Here is a 23,131-nt window from a genome sequence, read left to right as displayed (position 1 = left end):
ATCAATGACTATCTCTTGTAAATTCACAGTAGGAAAAACTGAAAGTATTAATACAAAGACTAAAATCAGAGTGGCTTGATTTTCCATCCATAATAGAGTATTAGCAAAAATATTACCCACAACCTTGATCCAACCAACATTTTCTGAGAGTCTTTCAAGGTCTAACAACTTTGCATTAGTCATGGGCATCACCCAGAGGCTCCCACTCCAAATCATCCAGGTTTAAGTAGACCCCAATGGCAGAAACTTCTAAGTCTTTCCAATAAACAGAACTTTTTTTTAGTTTGGCTAAGTCGCATTTCTTCCACGTGCATTGCTTTAATTGCATAAGAGAAAGCTCACTGGGATCTCTAAGCTCACTGGCCTCTTTACACACACTAGCTCTTGATTACTGCTTACTCCTCAGATGAACTAACTCTCCAGTTGGTCTGTCAGCAGCTGTAAATTTTTAAGTTCTTAGTTCTTTTGATTCTTCTCTTTTTAATTATTTATCACTAGATTTGATACAATAAAGCGAAACTGGTTCATTGGGATGTCCCTGGAAGAAGGATACCAGTAATCTGGTACCCTGTTCACTTTAAGGAAGCATCAGTTCTGTAGGTTTAGTAATTCAATTCACCACAAATTTCTCAAGTGCCTACTGTGTACTTAGTACTTATATTGGCCAGAAATCTTAGGGTAACCTCTTCAAATTAATATTAACTGCAATATTCAATACCTGAGATGTATTTATTCTAATAGATTTCTAAAACAAGTTTTAAAGAGCACACTTATGAGCATCTTTTTCTTACTGGTAAGAAATCTCACACATTCTTTGATAATATGTTTATCAAATATATTTCATTTCCTGAACAATTAGAGCATTAAATTTCATTTTATTACTATTACTGATTTCTGTCATATAATGAAATGATAAGGATTTAAGATAATGAAACTTTTATGAATAAATTCACTTGTTAGTTGAACAAGTATTTATTGACCTACTATACACCAGGAACTGTGTGAATAAGGTGCTAGGAATACGGTGATCCTTCCTCTCTTCAAGCTTTAAGGCATACAGAACAGAAAATAGTTGTAACCAAAGTGATAAAGGCAATGAAGAGATGTAAAGCTATTATAAGAATACATAGGATGGGCTTTTCACTCATCCATGGGACAGTCAGAGATGACTTCATGCAGGAATCTAAATGATATCAAAACTGAGACCTGAAGAATGATTGCAAGATTTTGGGACTGGGTGGAATATTTTAGGTATAGAAACAATATCGTGCTGGAGGAATTTTTCAGGCAAGTTGTTAAACCATTTGCAGCTTGAAACAGGCCATGGTGGGAGTAGTTATACTGCAGAAATCAGCAAATGATCCAAATCAGGGCCTTCCCCTTGTGGGAGACCAGACTATGCCTCCACAAATATGAAGGATTGTTGAGCTGAAGGCAATTAAAAAGAAACGGATACAGGAGAGCTCTCTGCCCTCCATTTGCCTAAAAGCAGGACATAAATTTACAAAGATAAAGGGTATCCTGCCCCCCTCTCTACCAGAGAGAACAAAGTTTAATCACTGAAGACAGCTTTAGATGCTCATCGACCTGGAGATGATACCAGAGGAATTTATATTAGCAGCCTTTACAAACTAGCCTTTATCTGCCATTTATTTGCCATTTCCCAAGTTGCCACCTTGTAGAGACTCAAACTCCTTTTCCTTTGTCTTGTCACTTCTCTAAAAACTTACTGTTCTTGGTTGAAGATACTATATAACCTGGAATTCAAAGCCACCTCTTTGCAAACTACTAATTCTCTGGATATCTCCCATGTATATATGAAATATACATGTTAATGAACTTCTATTTGTTTTTCTCTCATTAATCTGTTTTTTGTAAAGGTCCTTTCTGACTATGAACCTATGGGGATTATTATTCCCCTGCACTATCCTATGCCCCCACTCCTACCTGCAGCTAATTTACCAGTAAGTACTTCACTGGAAGTCAGAGAGAGTGTAGTCAATTAAGGGACTTAAAGTGGTCTGCATAGAGTGCAGCAGTGAAAAATGAGGCTTTAAAAAGTATTAATAAGTAGCAGCCAGATCTTGAAAGACCTTGTAATCTATGATAAGGAATTTGGAATTTGTCAGGAGGACAAAGGGGAAGCAATGAAGAGTTTTAAAGTGGGAAAGTCTTGATTCTATTTGCATATTTAAATGTAAAATGTGACAGGAGTATGGAGAATATTCTGGACCAATACCATGTGCACTTTCTCAAAAACAAGTTGAAGGACATCAAGGAATTTGGAAAATACAGGAAAAGCATTCTCAATATGACAAGAGTACATTTGGGGCAGATTAATCCCGTGGCATATTGTGATAGTGTGTACTCTAACAGATGGGAAAGGAAGGTAAAATAGATTATGGAAAATGTTTCATCTGCTGTCACCTGTAAGACAATAGCCATAAATGGAAGTCATGTATTCCATTGACCACAATGTCAATTTGAGCATTAAGGCCCAAGAGAAAGCCAGCCAACAGATCATTCATTCACTTACTCTGAATATAATTCATTAAGTGTGATATAATTCATTAACATTTACTAATTAACTGACAGAAGCACCTATAAAACTAATTTGGGGGGCTTTTATTGGGGGTATGTGACAGTGATATTTGAAATAATGTTCATGTCACAAACAATGTGAATTTTTTACCGTACATAGTTATCATTCAGTAGCTTTCCTGGATCAAAAGGAAATGTATAACTGATTTTACAATAGGCCCTGAGCATTCACAAGTTTAACATGTCCATGGACTATATTCATTTAAAATTTTGGTAATGCCCAATTATGAAATGCATATAATGCTGGGCTGCTTTTTGTGTTGGAATCAGTCATTTTCCTAGTGAATAAACCTACTCTATAGCCTTGCATCTGCACTTCAACAAAGTTTTGCTGTTGCTCACTTTGATACTGACAGACTTAACAGAAGAATTGAAAAATGGAAGGACATAATATTCTTGGCTAAGAAGACTTAACATTTTAAAGATGCCAATGCTCTAAAACTATGAATGTATAAATTAAATGCAATCCCAATAAAATTACAAGATAATTTTTGAAAACTAGATGTAATGACACAAAACTATATATGGAAAAACAAATTTGTTCGAAGAGCTAGGAAAATTCTAGAAAAGAGAATGAATCCAGAGAGCCTAATGCTTCCAGATACTACCACATATTATATAGCTATGACAATTAAAGGATGAGATAAACAGAATTTGAGAGAAAGAGTAACAGAACAGAATAGACAAGCCAGAAATAAATAAAAATTTAGTACACAATAAAGGTGATACTTCAAATTGATAAATTTAACAAATTTAAGCATTAAAAATGAAGCCATGGCCCAGTGGGGTGGCTCACGCCTGTAATCCCAGTACTCTGGGAGGCTGAGGCAGGAGGATCGCTTGAGGTCAGGAATTCAAGACCTGTCTGAGCAAGGATGGGACCCCATCTCTACTAAAAATAGAAAAAATTAGCCGGGCATGGTGGCGCATCCCTGTAGTTCCAGCTACTCGGGAGGCTGAGGCAGGAGGATCGCTTGAGCCCAGGAGTTTGAGGTTGCTGTGAGCGAGGCTGACGCCACTGCAGTGTAACACAGGGCAACAGAGTCAGACTCTGTCTTAAAATAAATAAATAACATAAGCCATAAAAGTAGTAAAAAAAAGTATGGTATGGTTTTAAAAATAATCTTGGTAATGGGAAGTACTGTTTTGTTTTTTTTTTTTTCACTTGAAAAAAACTACAGAATTTTATTTTGCCAACTCAAATTTTCAACATACCAAATAATAGTAGTTAACTCAGGGCTACAAAGGACTTTCTCATTTTTTACTGTGTGCATTTATGGACTACTTGAATTTGTTATAACAAACATGTATTTCGTAATGACAATTTTTTTTCTAGCAGGTAATTCTCTAAGACAGTTCACAGAAGAGAGCATTTTATCAGTCTTTATAGCACCTTAAAGATTAAAACCTTCTCTGAATTCAAGATGGGTATCTCAATATCCAGATCAAACTGAGCAGAGGACTAGAAGACAAATTGAGTGTATTATTTAGCTGTTGCAAATGGGAGTGTCAGTAGATGTTTTAATGACTTCCTGGGTTGTATTTGATAGGGTTTGGAATTTCCCTCGTACTTATCGAGGTGCACAGAAGAGAAGTATCTTTGGTGCCCCAGTGTCTCTGAGATCAGGATAAGCTGCTGCCCTGTGTGCGGAGTACCTTTTGGTTGTGGCTTGCCATCAGGGGTGGTCCAAAAGGACAGGGTCTGGTAGATGCCTGTCACTGAGGCTAAGGCACCAGAAGACTGACCACTCATGCCTCCTTTTCTAAGTATTCACTACTTTTTATTTTTATTTAATTGAAGTTACATTTATCAACAAGTCAGGTGAAGCTATGAGGACACATTTTTCTTCACAGGCTCAGGCAAGCAAACACTTGTCCTTTTTGAAGATTACTATGCCAAAAATATATAGGATACATTTGAACGGTGGAGCTCCAGACTGTTCGTTTGGATGATCGATCCCTCTCTGATAAATGTTGTAGTGAATGACTAGCAGGCCAGAAAAAATCAAAGAAGGAAATACAAATTCCCCAAATAATTCCTTTGATACAAGAACTCTCTCATAGAAAATAAACCAGATGTTTGTAGGTATGTGGATGGGTGGAGAAAACTTAAGTAAATTATGGACCAGTAGATTCCCATCCTAAGCACTGCACTAGTGTGTGTTCACTGGTGCACCAAAGACTTATCTTACTCAAGGGCCGATCATCTGATTGCTGATATATAACTAACAGTCACTTCTGGGCGCCAGCACCCGGAAATCTCAGCTACCTTCCTACGGAGCTGCTCTCACCATTCTTCTTTTAGTCTTTCCTCTTTCCTGAGTTTTGCAAACTTTTTCCATGTGCGCAGTGTGATCCAGAGAATCCTTATGTCTCTGTGCTCTGCCTCAGTCTTGCGCTTGCTTTGACAATCGATCTTTGCCTCCCTGACCATGTTAAACCAGGCCCTGAAAAGCCTTTTCTGAAGAAAATGTACACAAAGTTTTCTTACTTCTTCCTCCCGATGAGTCAGGTGCTGTAGCCATCTCTGGATGACTCTCCTAAGCAATATTTGGGAATAAAATGGATCTCCCTGGGCCAGACTTTTCCTGACTATACTGCAACCAGGTCAGCAGGCATTTCCTCTGTGAGGCCAAAGAGCGATGTTCTTCTGCCTCCTGCATGTTTTGCTTGCTTTGCATTCTCAATCTCTTCCAATGTTCTAGAACTTTTTTTCTTAGCAAGAACTTTTTAGAGTGTTCTTTGGCTACTGCTTCCAGCTGCTGGTTGGTCTTCATTTTCTTCTGCTTCTCTAGTTATTTCATTTTCTTCAGTTCAGTCTCTTCTTGTTTTCTGTCAAGTTCTCCCTCCTTTTCTTCTGCCTCCCTTTTCTGATGCTCCTCCTCTGGGGCCTTTAACTGGGCCAATTTCTCTTCTTGCTTTTTCTTCCTTTCTTGCCAAGTTTCGCCTACGTTCAGCTTGTTGAATTGCTTTCTGTTCCATATCTTTCAGTATGGGATGGGTTACCATCAGCTGCTTTGGGTTCTTTCTGGGTCCAGAGAGAATTGTGGGAGTCACTTGTACTGCCTTCAGTCCCAGGGGAAGCAACAAGCGAACTCAGAAGCACCTGATAGGTTCCCTTTGGTTCCTCTTCTCCTCAGGGATTTGACAGCCAGTGCCTGTGTGTGTCTGTGACTGCTGTGGTTCGCTCCGCTGCCCACTGAGCCTCTGCCAGCCGCTGGTTTTCCTTCAGCTCGAGAATTGTTTTCTGCTGTTCCTGAACTTTCTTCTTTTGCTTTTTATCCAGCTGTTGCTGGAAGACAAGGTGGTTCTGGAAATGACCCATGCAAATGGGTTCTGCTTTCTGGCATGTGGTTCTGAGCTTCTTGCTGCTGCCAGGCTGTTGGGAGGGCTCCGCATCCAGGATCTTGTGCTGTTTATTGTCAGGTGTGTTCAGAGGGACATTCTGAAGGGGACCTTGCGAGTTGCCCTTTGTTGTTGCTCCTAGGGGAGGGCTGGACATACAACCATTGCTCCCCAAGGGAGGCTGTTTTCACAAAGAGGGCAGGGCAGTCCCCAGGGCTGTTGCCTCCTCAGGTAGACTGATGCCTGATGACCCATTTGCACTGAGTTTCCCTAGTGATACTGCCCTCAGCAGCTCAACCATTTTCTTCTGGTTTCCTCCTTTGTTCGAGCCACCTCTCTCTTCAGGAGCTCTGCACCATGCCAGTGCTGCCATTCTGTTTTCTTCTCTAAGATCATTTTCCAAGGGTGGAGTCTCCCGTTGCAACTTCTGAGATCTTGTGTAGTCTCTGCAGGCCTGCAGGACCTTCAGTTGACTCTTCTAGTGGGACAGGGTCCCAGCTTTCCCCAGCTTAATTCTATGATTGAGAATCAGCTTGGGCCAGGCAGAGAAATACCATTTTTGACACGTGGTAGAAAAGCATTGGTTAGGAACATATCTGAATTTAGGTAGGACCAGGGAAGTACTTTGAAAATATAAAACCACAGGAACTAAAACATGTGAATTTGAATGGATACAATAAAATACTTGTGCATGATGAAGCATCATAAAGTAAAAAGCAAGTAGTATGCTGGAGATGATAGAATATTTGTGACTTGCGATAAAAGGAATTTTTTAGTAATATATAAAGAACAAATCAATAGGAAAAAAACAAAAATGCAAAAGAAAAGAGGCAAATATCATCAAGACAGACTTCACAGAAAAAGAAATAAAAATGTCTTTTAAATATGTGAAAATATGCTGAACCTCACTTATTACAAATAAATGCAAATTCAAACTTCAAAGAGATAGAAATTTTCACCTTCTGACTGGCACAGTAACAAGTCTATGACACTCATATATTTCATAGGAGGGTAAATTGGTATGACTTTTTAAAAGGCAATTTGACAATTTATATCCAAATTTCAAATGTAGGTATCCTTTGACCCAACAATTCAACTTTAAAGAACTTATATCTCATGCATACTTGTACACTAAGATATTCATTGTGTCATTAGTTGCAATAGCAAAAGATTTGAAACAAACTAGATGTTTATTAGTAGAACATTGTTTAATAAGTTATTGTACATTCATATAATGAGATACTATGGCACCACCAATAAAAAATTAAAGCAGATTTGTCAGGACTGAATGGGAGAATCTCCAAGATGTTGTGTTAAGGGGGTATAGAACAGTTTGTATGTATAGTATATTACTAGTGTGGGAAATGGAGTACACATTATGTACAGAAAAATACATTTAGGTGTATATATGTATATATATATAGAGAGAGAGAGAGAGAGAGAGAGAGAATACCTTCGGAAGGACACAAAAAAGGAATGGGGAAAAGAACAGATAAGTGAGTGACAGGGATTTTTTGTTTTTTTTTTAAATACATACCTTTTATAGCATATAATTTTGGGGGATCATATTGAAGAGTTGCTGGAATCACTGATAAGAAGATTATGAAAAGATTTCAGGGAGGGCTCCAGAAACGCAACATGTCTTCAGTGAGTGAAAGATACACCTTAAACAAAAGTTGAAAATGCTTTCATGTAGTACATTTGATCATTTTTATTCATGAGATGAATTCATTGGGATTAGTGCAGTGATTATGTTAAGGAAAACCAGCGCTGGACAGTATTTAAAGAGGTCAAAACAGGTTTTCTTCAAAAACTATCACAACAGAGGAAAGGAGACCTCAGAATAGAACTGAGCTCAATTCTCAATACAACAAGGAAAAGTGGGGATTTATAGCCAAGAAACAGGATAATGGGTCTGTGGATGGAAAAGTACTTAGAGGGTAATAGAATTCTCTTTTTATTTATTTTTTATTAGAGCTCATTTTGAATCTTTAAACAAGTCTCTATACAGAGGTGAAGACAGAGCACTGAAAACATTTGTTGCCTTTTAGCTATAAGGGCAAAAGGGCAAGATTCAGACAGGGCCTCTGAGGCCAAGCCTCCTGGACACGGTCCCACCCCCGTGCACTGAGGTCCAGATCACAGAGATCACACAGTTCTAGAAACAAGTTCTTGTACAGTCTCCTGGCCTATTTCCAGTGACTGCATGGCTCCATTCAGTCTATTCATCACTGTGGGTGAGAAGCAAGCACTGGAATTCGTATCCTCTGTTTCAAGCAACTTCGTGGTTTCCAGGCCTGAGCATCATTGTGCCTCCAGACTGTTTCCTTTGGGATATGCCCACCAAGATGTGAAACAGCCATTTGGGCATGTTTCCAGTATGAGCGCCTCCTAGAGATGAGGATCTCAGCCTTGCCCTCACAATCTGGTCTCCCTTCTGCAGCAGGACTTTGAATTCCCACAAATATCTTTTCCAGCAGAAAGAGCTTAAACCTGCACCAGTGAGGCAGGTATGCAAAAGGAGTCCCTTTCTGGGATGGAAACACTTCCTAGTGGCTCCTGTGCCATGCGATCAGCACAGGGGCCCCCATCAGGCTGGATGCCATCACTTGCACCCCGGCTAAGATGGATTTACTTTACAAAATAAATATGGAGAGAATCTCTCTCTCCCATCAAGATCTCAGTTTGGTTGTGTAGACTCTGTTAATCTGTGACACTTATCTGCTCTGTCTGATTCCTTCTTTGGTGCTGACAGAGTTTCTACTTCATTCTTCTCTGAAAATTAAAATTGTTTTGGGGCTTCTGGCCAGGACTTGTCTTACTAATTTCCATATCTCAAATGCCATGGGGCTCCCAGCCTGAGGGGGCATCCAGGCCTGGGTCTTTGCTGCTGGCTCCTCCCTCAGTGCATGCCCACTTCCCTGGGTCAGGGGCTATTGTCCTGAACAGACTGGAGTAGGGCCCTGGGTTGCTTCCCCCTCTGCAGCCATGTGCTTTCTGGGTAGTATAATCCTTGTTAAACTGATCTAACTGGATTCTTGCTGAAGGCAGGCCAAGGTGATCAAATACCACCTGGGGGATTGTAGAAAATGAGTAATTTGTCGGATATTGAGGGTGATCAGATATCTAGGGTGGGGATTTTGGCTAAACCAACTGGGCAGGACTTTTGCTAAAACTAGGAGATGCAAAGACTAGCAGGGAAGCTGAAAGTTTAAAGCCTAATTAAGAAGAGGGTTCAGAGAAGCCTGATTAAAGTTTGGTCAAGGAGAGAGTCTTTGTCACCTGGCATGTAGTAGGCACTCAATAAATACCTATGGAATGAATGAATAAGTATATAAAGAGTGAATGCAAATTAAATTAGTGTTATGGCTATGATATATTGTAATATGTACCATTTATTTTAAAGGCATATTTTTTATTTTTATAAATGACTTTGCTCCTATATTTTTGATATTATATGTGTTAATATCTGATCAGTTTTATTTTTTCAGTTACTCTTTGCTGTAATTAATAACAGAAAAAGAACATGATATCTAAAAATCCAAGTATTTGTGATTATCTTCATATGGATCCCTTTTGTCAGACAAGGCTGTGCTACAATTCTTACCAAAGATGATACAGTGACCATCTGAGATGCTTATTTAAAATGAAGATTCTCCAGGCTCCATGCCCAGAAATTTTGGTCTAGTAGGTCTGGGTTGGTGTTTAGGAATATTTAAAAATCTTCCTAGTCATTTTCAATGCCCATTAAAATGGGAGGACCATTGGTTTTTAATTCTTTTTTCTTTAGGGACCTGATGGTAAAAACACATGGTAAAACAAAATGCATTTAGTATATTCTTTCTTAAAAGTTCAATTAGCAAGCACTCTGACTGTGCTTACTTTGTACCAGTCAGTGATCAAAGAGCTTTACAAATGCATTTAATCTCCATAACAACCCTTTGATGTAGGCATTATTCATCTTTCCATATTACAGATGAGAAAACTGAGACATAGAGATGTAAACAAAAACAGAAACCTTTAAATAAAGTCAAATACACCAAAATGGAGAATAAAACCTTGGTTATCAGGGCTTTTGGAGGGGAGAAGAGGAAACAGGGAGATGTAGTTCAAAGGATACAAAGTAACAGATATGTAGGATGAAAAAGTCTAGAGATCCAATGTACATTAGGACTATAGCTAATTATATTGTGTTGCATTTGGGATTTTTGCTAAATGAGTAGATTTTAGCTATTTTCACTACACACAAAAAATGGGTAACTGTGGCATGATGGATATGTTAACTTGCTTCACTATTCATTTTACTATCTATGTGTCTCATAACATCCTGTTGTGTACCTTCAGTATACACAATGGAATTTGTAAAAGAAAAAATAAGAAAAACTTGCCCAAGTTCATATAGCTAGTAAACCAAGCATAGGTAACTCCAGAGTCTGCATTTACTGTTTTCATGTATGAATATTTTACAACATCTAAATCGTTCCAGTATTTCTTGACCTTCTAATAAATAGGCATTCACTGACACTGGATGACACAAAAACCAAAATAACAAAATCAGAATTTTAAAACTGGGATTTAAATAATAACTAGAAGTTGGGCACTACAAAATATTCAGGCAGAAACTTTTAAAATTAAGTTTCATAGCTGATTCTCTTCTTTTCATATATGATATCTCTTAATTCAGCATCCGGTTTTGTTCAGACATAGTACTTTGGAGATTCAAACTGGAAAAGCTGAGCAATACATGTCCATATCAAAGGGGGGGGGGAAGCAATTTGTTAAGGAAAATGAAAAATAGATTCCGGGCATATTTTCATGGCATGGATTTGGAAGTCTAGGACTGTGTTTGAAGTACCTTTCAAACTTTAATAATAATCCTTGTCTTAGTGTTTGTCTGTGTTGTAGTGGCCAAATGTGTCAAGTCCAGAGTTTTAAGTGCTATTGTGCTCCTGCTGTCATGCCTGATGATACAACAATTGATCATCCAACACAAAGAATCAGAAAGCCTGATGCCTGTAGAGATCAAAGCAACTACCATCAAAAACACGTTACATGATCATGACCCATCAAATAGTGCTAGGTATCTGGATTGATCAAATCCCCAGAAGATAATGGCATATTCTTCAGCTTAGGTTGAAGAATGATCAGAAGGTGGGGGTGGGGGCATTAAAAATGAAAAATGGTCCTGCTGGCAGCTCTGCTGTGAGGGGGAATTGAGAAGTGAAAGAGAAATCGCACCTGAAAAACTATAACTTGAAAACAAACTGTACCAAACCAAACCATAAGCACAGAGTATTAAAGCTTAGTCTTGAACACCAGCTCCTTCAGACTTATATTTTCTCGAGAAAACCATAGACAAACAGATCTAACTCTAACAACAGTAACTCTGCAGAGATTTCAGGCCAGGTGCACTGGCTCGTGCATGTAATCTGAGCACTTCGGGAGGCCAAGATGGGAGGATCAGTTGAGCTCATGAGTTTGAGACCAGCCTGAGCAACATAGCGCGATACCATCTCTACAAAAAAATAAAAAATAAACAGAAATTAAAAAATGATTTTAAAAAAAGATTTCACTTAGTATCCCCATCTACCCCTTAGTTTAAAAAATTGGCCAAATTCCTACCAATACCGTTTTTATTACTAAACTAACTGCAGCCTCCAAAATTCCTTAAGCCCCCTCCTCACCCCGAACTCCTTTGAGACACCTCAGGTTCCCCTGGCATGCATTCCCCTTGCTACATGGAGCAAGCTAATAAACCTAACTGCAGTTGTGCACCTGGTACAGTCTTTAGCTGGCTGTGTTCAACGCCTTTGTTAACACGAAGTAAGAAAACCTCTAACAGAAAGGGGTCTTCCAGTCATTCTTCCCTATCATGTATAGATGCTGTAGAGAGGAATGTATGTATATTGTCCAAATTCATTTTGTACTGCTATATTGACTAATAATAATCCTATTTTGTGGTGCTGATTTCATTACTGTTTAATTGGTGATCATATGTTTGTGCACATGATCCAAATTAGCACAGTTATACGCCTTGTGAGTTTGACCACATTCAATAATATTATGAGTATATTAATATTGAGTCAGACTGTCTGTACTCAACAGTGACTAATCCATCATTTTTCAGGAGTGGTTTAAGTATTTAGAGATCTATAACTGTGCAGTGCCTTGCATGAGAAATGTGCACTTTCTTTGCCTTCCCACACCAGACAGCCATTGATAGAGAACTTCGGTGTCTAGCCCTGTCACTTTGACATCTTTCCTCAGAGCTAAATTTACTTTCAACAATAAAGATGCAAGAAATAATTCTTCAAAGTTTATGTATCAGAACGCTGTCTATTTCTATCTCTGTCTCTGTCCATAATGGAAACACTCTATCTCTACACACATGTATACACAAACACACGCTTTTTTTCTTTAGAAAAGTAACCCTTTTAGCATATTTTGCTCTAACTTGGAAGACTAGTGAAAAGTTACCTTTTTTTTTTTTTTTTTTTTTTTTTTTTGAGACAGAGTCTCACTCTGTTGCCCAGGCTAGAGTGAGTGCCGTGGCGTCAGCCTAGCTCACAGCAACCTCAAACTCCTGGACTCAAGGGATCCTCCTGTCTCAGCCTCCCGAGTAGCTGGGACTACAGGCATGCACCACCATGCCCGGCTAATTTTTTCTATATATATTTTTAGCTGTCCATATAATTTCTTTCTATTTTTAGTAGAGATGGGGTCTCGCTCTTGCTCAGGCTGGTCTCGAACTCCTGAGCTCAAACGATCCGCCCACCTCGGCCTCCCAGAGTGCTAGGATTATAGGCGTGAGCCACCGCGCCCGGCCTTTTTTTTTTTTTTTTTTTTGAGACAGAGTCTCACTCTGTTGCCCGGGCTAGAGTGCTGTGGCGTCAGCCTAGCTCACAGCAACCTTGAACTCCCAGGCTCAAGCAATCCTTCTGCCTCAGCCTCCCGAGTAGCTGGGACTACAGGCATGCGCCACTATGCCCGGCTCATTTTTTCTATATATATTTTTAGTTGTCCAGATAATTTCTTTCTATTTTTTTTTTTGTTTGTTTGTTTTGTTTTTAGTAGAGATGGGAGTCTCACTCTTGCTCAGGCTGGTCTCGAACTCCTGACCTCGAGAGATCCTCCCACCTCGGCCTCCTAGAGTGCTAGGATTACAGGCGTGAGCCACCATGCCTGGCCCAAAAGTTACCTTTTAATTATTTGTCTCCCATAACCAAGCACTTGTGGTGGCCTTCTTTAATATTATTATTATTACTTAATTTTCTTAGACAGGCTTTTACTTTTTTGCCCAGGATAGAGTGTAGTCATATGTGATAATAGCTCACTGCAACCTCGAACTCCTGGGCTCAAGCAATCCTCTTGCCTCAGCCTCCCTAGTAGCTGGGAGCACAGGTGTATGCCACCACACCCCAATTTTTTTTTTTTTTTTTTTTTTTTTTTTTGTAGAGACAGGTTCTTGCTATGTTGTTTAGTGTGGTCTTGAACTCTTGGTCTCAGTGATCCTCCTGCCTCAGCCTCCCAAAGTGTTAGGATTACAGATGTGAGCCACTGTGCCTGGCCCATAATTCATTTTTTTTTTTTTTTTTTTTTTTTGAGACAGAGTCTCACTCTGTTGCCCAGGCTAGAGTGCCGTGGCATCAGCCTAGCTCACAGCAACCTCAAACTCCTGGGCTCAGGCGATCCTCCTGCCTCAGCCTCCCGAGTAGCTGGGACTATAGGCATGTGCCACCATGCCCGGCTAATTTTTCTATATATATTTTTAGCTTTCTGTATAATTTCTTTCTATTTTTAGTAGAGACAGGATCTCGCTCTTGCTCAGGCTGGTCTTGAACTCCTGAGCTCAAATGATCCGCCCGCCTCGGCCTCCCAGAGTGCTGGGATTACAGGCATGAGCCACCGTGCCCGGCCCCATAATTCAGTTTGATAGAGTAATGGAATGTTGGCACTAATAGTGGTATTTTTTATTGTATCAGCATTTTCCAGCAAAACAGAACTAATAGGAGATACACATACACACACACACACACACACACACACACAGTCGACTCTTGAACAACCCAGGTTTGAACTGCAAGGGTCCACTTATACATGTGTTTGCTTCTGCCTCTGGTACCCCTGAGCAGGCTATTAGTTAAGTTTTGGGGGAGTCAAAAGTTACACACAGATTTTCAACTGCACAGGACTGGTCAGCACTCCTAACCCCTGCATTTTTCAAGGGTCAACTGAGAGAGAGAGAGAGAAAAGGCTCTTTATTTTAAGGAATTTTTTAAAGAAAGAAGCTCACAGGATTGTGAGGGCTGGTAGGTCTTATGTCTATAGGACAAGCCCTAGGCTGGATACTCAGGCAGGAGTTGCTGCTGGAGTCTTGAAGTAGAATTTCTTCTTCTCAGAGAAACCTCAATTTTTGTTCTTAAGGTCTTCAACTGATTAGATGAAACCCAAATTCTCAAAGGTCATCTTATTTACTTAAAGTTAACTGATTATAAATGCTAATTGTATCTGTAAAGTACTTTCATAGCAATACCTAGAGTAGTGTTTGATTAAATAAGTGGATATTATAGCCTAGACAAATTGACATATAAAACTAACTACCTCAGTGATCATCGAAACAAACTTGATTAATTTTATACATGGCTAGTCACCTAGCTAATATGGTTGTGGCATGTTAGAATTAGTACCCAAATCTATTCATACCAGATTGAGAGTGTTCACCAATTTAAACCTTGGTGGATGCCACCATAGTTATGGATGGATCATAGTTCCTAAGTATTTCCTTTTTGTGGAATTTCTTATGCTTGTGATTAATGAGGAAAGATTATCCTGAGAATGTTAAAAGTACCTTACTAAAGGATATATTACATGAATCAACCAAATGCTATTACCAGGATACACATGGAACGTTGACTGATAACATTTGTAAGTCTTAAGAACTGAACTAAAATATTTGAAACACTCAGAAATATTGTTGAGCTATTTCATAAATTGGGTGACTAAAGGCCACTAAGTTACTTTTTATTTCACCTCCAAATTGTAATTCTACTTTAATAAAAATGTCTATTACTTCATACATGAAATAAATGTTTAACTTACATTTACTTCAAAAATCAGATAATGTTACAATGTGTTATTTATAAGAATTTCTGTTTTTCTCTAGTAAGAATACATGGGTTTCCAGTGAGATTATGGCAGAAATTAATTTCTAAATATTATAATGTTAGTAAATTCAGTGGAAAATATTTTTTACAATAGGAAATGAGATTTTTAATTAAATAATTTGGCTTTCCTATGCTATCCCTTGAGATTGTCACTGCATCAAGGACATGATGCAGTGAGACTCTCAATATTCACCTTTTTTAAAACTAGAATCTCTGCAAATGAATTTGGTGTTGAATAAAAAACTAGAATGACCTGATCTTTGTGGTCACAGAGGAAGTACAAAGAATTTGTGAGTGACTTCATTATTTAGTCAGAAAAGGAAGACTTCAGTTTCTCAAAAATGCTCAGTAAATTGCCAGTAATAATTTTTTAAAAATTACTCAATGTATAACAAATCAAAAAGGAGAAGACAAGCATACAAATTTCAAAAAGAGTGGGCGAGAAATATGGACAGGGAAGTTCAAAACAGGGAACATGAACTCTCAATAGAATATGAAAAAATGTTTAATTATACTAGTAATCAATACTGTGAAAATTAAAAGAAGATATTTTTGGCTTACTGAATGGTCAAATAGTAAGAATACTACCTTTATTGTTAGTGGGATACACACCTTTTATATTGCTGGTGGTTGTAAATATTGTTAATTTTTTTCAGTAGGTCAATTTGGCAATCTTTATTAAAAAATCTTGGAAAAAAAATTTATCTTCTTTGTCTTAGTCAATTTTATGTTGCTTATAACATAATACCTGAAACTGGATAATTTATAAAGAGGAGAAATTCATTTCTTACGACTCTGAAGACTACAAAGTCCAAAGTGAGGCCTTCTTGATGGTAGGGACTCTATAGAGCCCAAGTTGGCACAGGATATCAGAAGGACAGGGGGCTGACTGTGCTAATATGCCAGCTCAGGTCTCTCTTTCTCTCCTGATAAAGCCACCAGTTCCTTTCCCATGATAATCCCATTAATCCATTAACCCATTAATATATGAATGGATTAATCCATTTATGAGGGTGGAGCCCTCATGACCCAATCACCTGTTTAAGATCTCACCTCTCAATACTGCCACGTTAAGGATTAAGTTTCAACAGGAATTTTTGGAGCGGACATTCAAATCATAGCACTCTTTTTCTCAGTAATTCAATTTCTATGAATTTATCTTAAGGACATTATTGAATAAATGGACAAAGATGGATGTACTAGGATATTCATGTTTATAATAATTGTAAATTAATGTCAAAAAGTAGAAAAGCTGTTCCATAAGTTACAGTCTCTTCATGCAATGGAATACTACACAGCCTTTGAAATATTATATATAAATTATAAGTCAGATTATGAAAAAGGATGCATATTATGCATAATATGATTCCAGTTCTTAAAAGTAAGAATGTATATATTGTGAAATATCTGGAAATACATACAGCAAAGTGTTAGCGGTTGATCTATTTGGACTGCCTTGTTATTATTCTTGTTTTCTTCTTTTGGCTTACTTTCCTTTTATAGGGTTTTTTGTTTTTGTTTTTGAGATGTAATCTGTCTCTGTCACCCAGACTAAAGTGCAGTGGTGCTAATGTAGCTCACTGCAACCTTGACCTCCCAGGCTTAAGCAATCCTCTTTCCTCAGCCTCCGGAGTACCTCAGACTACAGACACACACTACACACGTCACCGCTCCCAGCTAATTTTTTAAAATTTTTATTTTTGTAGAGATGGGGTCTTGCTATGTTGCCCAGGCTTGTCTTGAACTCCTGGCCTCAAGCCATCCTCTCATCTTGGCCTCTGAAAGTGCTGGGATTACAGATGTTAACCACCACACCCAGTCATTTTATAATTTTTTTAGTAACATGAGTTTTCTTGTAATGGGAAAAACAATGAGTTATTTTTTTTATTTTTTATTTTGTTTTTTGAGACAGAGTCTCGCTCTGTTGCCCGGGCTAGAGTGCCTTGGCGTCAGCCTAGCTCACAGCAACCTCAGACTCCTGGGCTTAAGCAATCCTCCTGCCTCAGCCTCCTGAGTAGCTGGGACTACAGGCATGTGCCACTATGCCCAGCCAATTTTTTTCTATATATATTTTTATCTGTCTAGATAATTTCTTTCTATTTTTAGTAGAGACGGGGTCTTGCTCTTGCTCAGGTTGGTCTCAAACTCCTGACCTGGAGCCATCCTCCTGCCTCAGCCTCCCAGAGTGCTAGGATTATAGGCGTGAGCTACTGCACCCAGCCCAATGAGATATTTTTAATTAAAAAAAGTGCCTAAGGAAAAAAGATTTTACTAGGCAGTACATGTTTATTCTTTAAGCCAGAGAGATGCTGCTATTGACTGAATTGTGCACACACCCTACCCCCATTCATATATTGAATCCATAACCCCCAATGCGACTGTATTTGGGAATAAGACTTTTAGAATGTAATTAAGGTTAAATGATGTCATAGGATGGGTTCTAATCCTATCAGATTGGTGGCCTTACAGGATGAGAAGAAGAGACAGATCTTTCTCTACTGAGGAAAGTCCCTGTGAGCACACAGTGGGAAGGTGGCTGTTTGTAAGCTAGGAAGAGAGACCTTATCAGAACCTGACGGTACCCTGGCACCCTGATCTCAGACTTCCTAGCCTCCAGAACTATGGGGTTTTTTGTTTGTTTGTTTGTTTAATCCACCTAGTTTACGATATTTTGTTATGGCAGCCCTAGGAGACTAAGACACATGTTTTCAGTCATATATGAATTTTATACTGCCTGCTCTCCAAAAAGATTTGAATTGGCTGAAATAGGGTTATAATCAATAAGTTCTGTTAAGTCTGGAGAATGAACTTAGTCTAGACTCTGCAGAGGATGTTGTCTTTGGAAGAGGTGTGAGGCTGGTGTGAAGATGATGGTGGGAACAGTGTGCACAATGGTGGGAAGGTGGGGCCATAAAAAGCATGGGCGGGTATGAGCAGCAGACGTGAGTGTAGGGATGAAAGAAGATTACCAGAAGATTAGGCTCTCCTTCTTTCTATGAAATATCCTTTCAACATTGTTACTAACCATTCACCATTGACAAAGAGAAGTTGTCAGGTCTAATAACGTCCTTTGAAATTTTATTAAATGACATTTCACTTTAAGGTATATTACCAATTTTAAAATTTTAATACTGGGAGAAAATGGGTAAAGGGACAGGATCCCACAGTATTATTTCCTGCAACCACCTGTGAATCCAGTATTATCTCAAAATAAAAAGTTTAATTGAAAAATTGAAGTCTCAAAAGTCTAAAATAAGATTTGATTTAATATTCTGAAAGTTATAGCTTAAAATCATGATATTTTAGATATTTAGAAATATAGATAATTCTGCACCTGCACATTTTTGGAAGCATTAACTTGCATATATTTTGAAGAAATGAGATTACTGAGCAGGATCAGCAAAGGCCCAATTTACCCCTGTGCTCAGTGAAATGGCAACTCCTACGCTAGGGAGGGGCTCATAGGCTCTTGTTAGGCTACAAATTAGCATCCTGATTTTGTAAGTATTTGGAAATCTCTGTTATTGTTTTACATTTTGACTTCAGTTTTGACTATACCCAGTTTTCTACTACCTAAAATACACGAAAAGAAGAAAAAAGGCAGAAAGGCAAAGGAAATAGGAGAACAAGGTTAATAATATCTACTCATACATTTGATGTGTTCCATGACCTTTGTACTGGGCCACTGCCATCTGTACCCCATCGGCAATTACCTATTAAACTATGGAACATCATTTTATTATTGAAGAAGACCTGTGTTTCATAAAGAGAAAGAATTAAATGTATAAATTTTTTAGGTCAATAAGAAAGCAAAGGTCAATAATAATGTTGAGAAAATGAATGTGTTAAACGTCGATACTGTATGAGACGTCTGGTTTATAGAGTAGTAACTACAAAATGACTCTTGAGAGTCTGTTTTAGAAAGATTCAAGTCAAAAAACCTTAAATTTCCTTTTTAAAAAATACTTCAACCTAATTTTAAGGGGCAGGAATATGACTTAAAACCAATGTTTGAGAAGATGCATGGAGAAATGGTTGGATTGATTTTCCATTACTGATTGACTAAACACATTTAATTATTATTATTATTTTTTGACAAGCATTTAAGGAATGTTTACTATGGTCCAAACACAGTGGCACTAGAGATAGAAAAAGGTATGTTTTCTGACCTAGAGATGCATACATTCTAGACAGATTGGTCTCCCATGTGGAATTTGCAATATATTTGGGAGGAGAGGTTAGCGATGAAGTGGGAGTCATTGGGTGTTGCAAAGTCTTTAGAAAAATATTACCACTTAGGCATTTATGCCAGAAACTTTAGCGGTTATTTTCTTTAATTCTTACAAGGATGGTATTGAAATGGAACTTAGCCTCATTTTACAGAGGAGGAAGTGTGAAGTTCAGAGTGCTTAAGTTATTTGCCTAAGGTCAGAGAACTTCTAGATATTCAATCAGGCATTTTTACCATCTCTACCTAATTCTAAGAACTGTTATTTTCTTACTACACCACACATTATCTCTTCACGCTACTTACAATCAAGTTATATAATTATCTTGTTTCCTGTTTACCCCTCCTCACCAAGCATGTACATTCAAGAACAGAAATCTGTCTTACTCATGGCTGTGTCTCCACTGTGTAGATCAGTCTATGGCATATATTTTGCATTTATTACCTTTGGTTGCACTCATGTAATATATACATCAAAATTTATTTTCTTATCATTATTGTTATTATAGGCTAATTCAAAGAGGGGTACATACACTCCAGTTGGGGCTGTGCAAAACAATGTATTAGGCAGCAGGAAGAAAAAGCTGTTTTACATTTGAATCCTGCTGCAGCTGAAGGAAGAGCAGTGGTCTAGGTAACTGGAAGTAGGCATTGATGCCATCCTGAGGTTGTTAGACTTTATCCTGTAAGTCATGGAAATGAAATGAAGTTTAAAGCAGTAAACATAGAGTGATGAGGCAGGGACGAGATCTTAGAATAGTGCCCTGGAATTACAGTTGAGAAGTTTGGTTTTCTTGAAGGAGGAAAACAGGAACCATTGAAAATTTTTAAGCTGGGAAGGAACATCATATATTTGCATTTTAGGTAAAAAGGTCAGTGAAGGATGGCAAGGACAGAGGAAAGCTAAAGGCAAAACCAATCTAATGTGATTTCAGCCACTGATTTAAAGAAAAAAAAAACAATCATCCCATGAGACAATTTTTAAAGATAACTTCAAAATGGCCCCTTGAAACATAAATGAAATGTCATTTTTCTGTGTTATGACCTGTTATGTATATCCAACAAACATTTTCTCATAATTTCCCCCATGCCTCTTTAATACAATCCTGCCTAAATTATTTTATTTTATTTTATTTTTGAGACAGAATCTCACTGTGTTGCCTGGGCTAGAGTGCAGGGGCATCATCCTAGCTCACTGCTGCCTCCAGCTCCTGGGCTCAAGTGATCCTCCTGCCTCAGCCTCCCAAAGTGCTAGTGTGACAGGTCTAAACCACCGGGACTGGCCCTGCCTCAATTCTTTCTTTTTTGTTTCCCATTGATTTGTAGAAAATTTTTAGGTTATTCTTTTCTAAGTCACCTCCTCATACACCCAAATTGGTCTGTCAGCTTCAGTCTATTATCTTTGAAACTTATGTCCACTTAAATTGTCTACTGTTCCATGACCAGCCTGTTTTATCACCCTGCCAGAAATCAATAGTATGTATACCCTAGTGTCTATGAAACCTTATGTACATCTACCCTGTGTGATGATGATATAAGTATTTATTTGGCTGAAGCTGGGATGATAGGTGAGGCAGAACCCATAAAAGTCTCAATTGCCGGTTTGATATGCTGCCTCTGTGTATCCTGGGTCACTGTCCTGCAGAAAGGGTTGAATGCATAATTAAAAGACTGGCATAGTAGTTCTAATTAGCAAGAAGCTGTGCAAGAAGAAATTAACTTTTTTAACTGTGATGACAAGTTCTTTATCCTTTTATATATCTTAGATTTGGACACATGCTGATGGAGGCCTTGTCAATGTGACTAACTGCCTGTGGAACTGACACATTTGGTTGGGCTGACTCTCTGCAGGTTGTCTCAAGAGCTTGTGAGTTCCGGATTCAGTTGAACAGGTCCGTGGAACCAGGTCTCAGCAGTGAGCTGGTCCAGATGAGTCATTTAATGGAGAATTGTTTTTAATCTTCTTTCACACCCCTAACCCTGTCATCACTGTACTGTTTTTGCAAATCCTCCATTCAGCTGACTGCTATCAGAGAGTCAACTTAACAGAGAGGACTCATTTCACTGACACAAAAGAGCTCTGAGAGTCTCCTTTCCCCAACCTCATTCTGCCTAAATTAACAGATGATGAACATGCATTTATTTTTGTAATAATAATTAGCATTATTGCAGTTCATATTTTCCAAGAGCAGTAATATTTCATTTTTAAATCTCCAAGGCTCCTTGAGTTAGGTCAGTATTTTTTCTGTATAACAAATTCGGAAACTGAGGCACCATGGGGTTAAGATGGAAATGACTTACTCATAGTCACAGTGCTGGGATTAAAGCCCAGGAGAAGAGACCCAATTCTGGGCTCAGACCAATGAGCAATACTCCCTCTCACATGAGTTTTGGGGTTTGTATTAATTTTAGCTTATAATAGTGTGACTGCTACCTAAGAGCAATTTTCTATAGATCTGAGAAAGTTTCAAATCCATCATGTTAAGCACCATTCTAAAATTATTTCTACCTTTTTAGCTTTGTAATTTATCTTTAAATGCCCATAGACACACAAGGCACATAAATCTAGGAATTGCTAACATGTACAACAATATTTTTATTGCACATTTTGGACAAAAGAATTAGCTGAAAGAAATAGAGAAAATGGAATCAAATTGGAAAGAGCAAAATACACTAACAAAACATCTTTCCTTAAAACTCAATCAAAATAAAGGGTAGTATAGACACCAAAATATGCTATATCTTTGAATACGTTAAATACTTTTGGTTAATTCTTCTCTGTTACTCTCCAATCTATTCAGAAGGACTCATACCAAACCTTAAATGTTCATATTCTTATCAGTGTAATAGGATTTGCTCATTTTAATCAGTAATGTGTTATATTTTTATTTAACCTTTTTCTGATTACTGTTTTCATCTCAAAATCATCCTGATGTTCTTGGGAAGATTATCCAAAGGAAACAGATTGGTTTTAACTTTTCATTTACATATATATATATATACACATATATATATATGTATATATATATATATATATTTTGACAAGTAAAAATTGTATATATTTATGGTATACCACGTGATGTTTTGATATACGTACACATTGTGGAATGGGTAAATCAGTCTAATTAGCATATGCATTACCTCACATACTTATCATCTTCTTGTGGTGAGAACATTTAAAATCTACTGTCTTAGCAATACAAAGCAATCTCTTTTCAAGTATACAATACATTATTATTTACTATAGTTAATGGGTCTCTTGAACTTTTTCTTCCTGTATAAGTGAAATTTTGAATCCTTTGGCCAACATCTACCCCTTCCCATCAGCCCCTGCTAACCACCATTCTGTTCTCTACTTCTTTGAGTTCAACTTTTTTAGATCCCACCTATGAGTGAGATCATGCAGTATTAGTCTTTCTGTGCCTGCCGTATTTCACTTAACGTAACGTCCTCCAAATTTATCCATGTTGTCATAAATTACAGGATTTCCTTATTTTTTGGGGCTGAATAGTATTCCATTATCAAAATAGTCATTTTTTAATCTTTACCTTCTATTGGAGAGGTAGCACTTACAACATTATCTCCCTATAACCATCTTTTCTTTTCTGCCAGTCAGGCCCTCATTTTTCAGAATAAGCAAGGCCATGGAGACAGTTGTTAGGATCATACTCTTGGGTGGCCTGGGCTCTGTAAGTAAATATTGTCTCAATGCTATTATATAAGTTAAATATGAAGGGTCCTATGTTAATTTCTCACTATTCTGTATTTATATATGTGCCAGAATAATATTTGT

The 23,131-nt window shown here is 37.9% G+C and overlaps 1 pseudogene; it reads right to left on the bottom strand.

Moving 5' to 3' along the window:
* The window catches only part of LOC138378936 (coiled-coil domain-containing protein 191-like), a 59,070-nt pseudogene that overhangs the window by 13,828 nt on the left and 22,111 nt on the right, over positions 1–23,131 (bottom strand).

Source organism: Eulemur rufifrons, chromosome 30, assembly GCF_041146395.1.
Source record: "Eulemur rufifrons isolate Redbay chromosome 30, OSU_ERuf_1, whole genome shotgun sequence".
NCBI classification, from domain to species: domain Eukaryota; kingdom Metazoa; phylum Chordata; class Mammalia; order Primates; family Lemuridae; genus Eulemur; species Eulemur rufifrons.
Note: the sequence above shows the minus strand (reverse complement) of the source record. Positions and strands in the feature narration are given on the sequence as shown.